The 4,537-nt window shown below is 38.9% G+C and overlaps 1 long non-coding RNA gene across 1 annotated transcript; it reads left to right on the top strand.

Annotated features, from left to right (window-relative positions):
• The first annotated feature begins 443 nt into the window (after positions 1–443).
• Positions 444–3,687, top strand: LOC111140456. The gene is made up of 2 exons (XR_002640156.1): positions 444–1,932; positions 3,474–3,687. It is a non-coding gene; the product is annotated as an uncharacterized LOC111140456 (long non-coding RNA).
• Positions 3,688–4,537: the final 850 nt, after the last annotated feature.

Here is a 4,537-nt window from a genome sequence, read left to right on the forward strand (position 1 = left end):
GTGTGCGCTCTCTCTCTGTCAAATAAATAAATAAAATCTTTAAAAAAAAGAAAAGAATTGTTGCGGGAGACAAAGAACATTTTACAGTGGTAAAAAGGTCACGAGCACCTGGCTGACTTGGTCAGATCATGTAACTCTTGATCTTGGGGTTGTAGTTCCAAGCCCCACATTTGTTGTAGAGATTACTTTTTAAAAATAAAGTAAACTAAACCACGTTGCTATAAGGCTTTTTCCTTATGTTGTTTATACTGCAGGATTTGAGTTGGATTATTTCATTCCAGTTGAGCATGAAATAGTACAGTTATAACCTGGAGCTGTCTGTTTCCCAAATACAGGAAATCCTTTTTGTGAACATAGGTATTTTCTTGTTTGGTATGATTCATCTTTATTTGGTCCTTTAGAAGGCTCAGGGGAACTTTCAGACCGTAGAGGATTAGGACAGTGGCCTTGTACTATGATTTTTCTTAGGTACATATTGGTAGTAAAGGCAAGGTCCACTCATAAAATGGCTCTCTTCAAGGAAAGCAGACTTTTTAGGGGAAGGAGTTAGAAAATAAAGTGTATGAATATGCGTGTCAAGACAAGTGAGATAGTATAGACATTCATGAAGACACCAGTTTTATAGCAGGACAGGACAGAGCTCCAGGGAGTAAAAATCAGATTAGGTTGAACTGCAGAGCTATTTGTATATATGTGAATCATCTGACTGATGAGCTTGAGATTCTTTTCCTTTCCAGTAATTTGCTTTGGTAGAAGTAATGTTTTTCCCAATGGGCCCTGCCACTATTGACTGATCTAATTACAGACAGCAGCTTCCCATTTCCTTTGACACAGCCAAGCAAATAGAATAAGATTAGCACACAGAGATGGGTGAATAGTTTGGTGTGTGAATTTACTTCTGCTGATACATTTGGGAGAGGGCTAATAAAATTGCTTCTACTCTCTAGTTCTTTTTTGTTTCCCATCTACTACGTCCTTGTATCATAAGGATTTGTAGGTTCAAGTGAAAAACATTCAGTGTATCTGTCATATTTATGTTGTTCACTCTGCCATTCTGAAATCACTGGAGAGAAATTGGCTTTTCACTTGTAGATTGTCTTTTTTGTCCAAAATGATAATTTTCTCACGAGTAATAAAGTATCTGTTAGAGTAGCGTGCTTCTCAAACTTTAATGTGCGTACGTACACCCGTGGGTCTTGTTTAAGTGCAGTTCTATAGATTTAGGTCGGGCTATGTTTTCTGCATTTCTGACAAACTCCCATGTGATAGTGATGCTGCTGGTCCAGGACCATGTGTCGAATAGCAAGACATTAGAATGCTGTATTGGTAAAAGTAAATAAGTAAACTTTCTCTCTCCAGTCAGATCAAGGCAGTGCAGGAAATACCAGTCTTTAGTTGGGAACAGTGATGTTCTGCCACTGGGTTAAGTTTATAACTATTCCCTATAGATTACAAGTTTCTCTGTCCTTTGTCGTGGACATCGACTGTTGCCTTCCTCGTTTAGTCCTCAGACTAACTGGAGGAATGGAAGAGGAAGGTCTTAGTAGCCGCTTCTTGCAGCCGACCAGTTTGTCACGGGTGTAGCGTCACACAGGCGCACACACCCGCATTTCCTGGCTGCTGTCTGGGGAAATGTAGTTCTATGCCAGGTCTTTACTCCCAGATCATCTGAGTAGTCTTAAGGTACCGTTTAACAAATACGCGCGCTAGACTCTGGAGCCGTCTGAGAATATGAGCGGGGTTTGTGCTGCTTCACCCCTTGCTCTGTGTGTACAGCTTTCCATTGGCGGCATCATCATCCTGAAGGACACCAGTGAAGACACAGAGGAACTGGTTGAACCGGTGGCAGCCCATGGCCCAAAAATCGAGGAAGAAGAACAAGAGCCAGAACCTCCAGAACCATTTGAGTATATCGATGATTAAGGACCAGAGGTATGTGCGAAATAAAATTGTTTATCAAAGGAATTCTGTTGGTCAGTACATCTTAAATGTTTTCGGCAGAGACATCGTGTCACTTTTTCCATTCCTTTTGTGCTTAATCTCTATTTACCTAAATGGTGTTAGAATTTCCCCTCTTTTTGACTTCTTCAGCATACATAACCTCCAGTTCCTTTTTCTTTCTCCTTTGACTCTCTACCCTCTAGTGTTTGACCAGTACTATTCAGAGCGGTTTAAACTGTTCTCATAGGTCCGTGAGAGAGTAGAGAGCTTGCTCCAAAATGTCAATCTGCTCAATACTTCTTTTATTGAAAAATTCTTGCTTACTCCTTACTCCCAAGAAAGTCAACTGAATGACAGTTTGCTCATGATAGAGTTGATTTACACTTTGATGTGAGCCCCTTGTTACAGATCAGTTAGAGTTTATGGCCAGCACTGCTCCATGGATCACTGATCCGTCTCTCTCTCCCCCTTTCCTTTGGTGATACTTTTGGTACTAAAAGCCTTAATATTCATTTACTCACTGAAGCTATATCGAACATCTAATGTGTATAAGACATGGTGCTTAAAAGTACTTCAGAGTCAGTTTAGACCATATAACAAAGCTTCACCCAGTTGAAAAAAATGATGCCAGTGTTCTAACAGTGTTGAAGTAGGTCTTTAGATGCAAAAAATTAGAATAATGTTATGAAATTGTCATCACATATTTGAAGATGCATATAAACTATTAATCAAGGTTTTCTCACTCTAGTACAGATACATTGTCAGACAATAAGAATTTATCCTTTTCTTCTATCCTTTTCTTCTACTTAAATGCCAGGCTGTAAATCTAGCACCATGAGACCATGAGTGTTACACAGTGACTAGCAATTAATGAAAGCTTTTACAGAAATCTCAGATAAATATTAAGGCAGAAACCCTGCCATTAGTAGGAAAATATATTCAAGCCCCCAAAAGTGTTTGGACCTTTGATGGAGAGAGGGAGATTTATACTAACTTCCTGTCTATGTAAAATTGCTTTGAAAATTATCTTTGGGCCTTTGATGGTTTCCTAAGCTTTACCCAACCAGCGCATGGCGGCATTGATACCATAAGCACTCAGTCTCTGTGTGGAACTGAACAGACTCACATTAGCCCCCTCAAGCCTTTGGCCACACATTACTGAAAACCCCCTGATTAAGTCTTTCAAGGCAATTAACTACAAGATGGCTTAGAAGTTTTTAATTAGAAATTAGATTTTTTTTAAGTAAACTCTAAACCCAGTGGGGACTCAAACTCACAACCCTGAGATTGAGTCACATGCTCTACCAACTGAGCCAACCAGGCGTCCCAGAAATTGGATTCCTATTTTCAAAAGGATAAAATATTCAGTCTAGTAGGAGTGTAAAAACTGTAGTCCATCTTACCACAACACTGGTGTGTTAGGACTGCGTAGGCAGGGTTAGGGGCTAGTTTTAGACATCGACAGCTCATGGTAAAAAATTTTCTTTTAAACAAAGGATGACCCTAGTTTTTCCCCCTTCCCACTTCCTTAGGATCTCATTGCTCATCTGAAGATGGTTGTCCAGGCCTGTATTGGAGATGTTTGTGAAGAAATCCATGCTGAGACCTGCTACTCACTGCATGTACCATTGCCTTTGCGCTGACCCGAAGAACCTTGTCTCCAAGTCTTTGGTGAAGAGAAGATATATGACTGTTTAGTGTGCTCTTTCACAGAACTTGGTTTTCAAATAAATATATTAAAATCTCCAGATGGACAAGGACTTTTTAATTTGTTTTTCAGCCTCGATTTTAAATAAATGGACCTAATACCCTTCCCCCCCTCCACCATGAAATGCCTAAACCCGGAGAGCTAAATCCTTAATTGCTGGGATGAGGATGCATGATTTTCATATTGATGAAAGAGTTAAACTAGTTCATAGATTATTTGAAAAATAATGGAAAAAAATAAGAAAAAAATCAATCCTTGTTCTTCACTCCAAGAATTCTCTCCAGTTTTTTTAAATCAAGATTGAGGGCATAGGGTACTGTCATTTACTGAAGAAGTCCCTTTAGTGGTCCATGGGAAATATCTGTTTAGGCAGCTCAGAAGCATTATTTAAGAATAAGCTTTGCCTGTTGTTTCCTGCCTTTGACCCTGTTGAGGACAACAGATACAAAATCATTTAGCCACAGGATTTAATAATGTATTCTTTTTATCCTCTCTTCCTACCCTTTTTTGCCATGTGCTGCTTAATTTAAGGTATAATTTAAATATAATAATGCAAAAATTTAAAGTCTATACAATTTGATGAGTTTTGACAAGTACAATTTTGATTTCTATATTATCAGGCCTTAGATGTTGGGCTCTTGAAATAAGCAGATAAGGTCATTATTCTGACAACCACCCCTTCTCATGTTCATGGCATATGAAAGGGGACCTCTGATACACTAGGACATAGCAATAAGAGCTAGATTTGGTGGGGTTTTTTGTTTTGGACTTCAATCATGTAAAATAAAAGTAGGTTATTTCCAGCATTTATATATGAATGGTTCTTCATTCCGACCTTGATCCTTCTACTTTTTAATTTAGGATATAGCCTTCTGAGTCTGGGGGGGG

The sequence above is a fragment of the Enhydra lutris genome, unplaced genomic scaffold (assembly GCF_002288905.1).
Source record: "Enhydra lutris kenyoni isolate GAN:26980312 unplaced genomic scaffold, ASM228890v2 scaffoldscaffold1519, whole genome shotgun sequence".
In the NCBI taxonomy this organism is placed as follows: domain Eukaryota; kingdom Metazoa; phylum Chordata; class Mammalia; order Carnivora; family Mustelidae; genus Enhydra; species Enhydra lutris.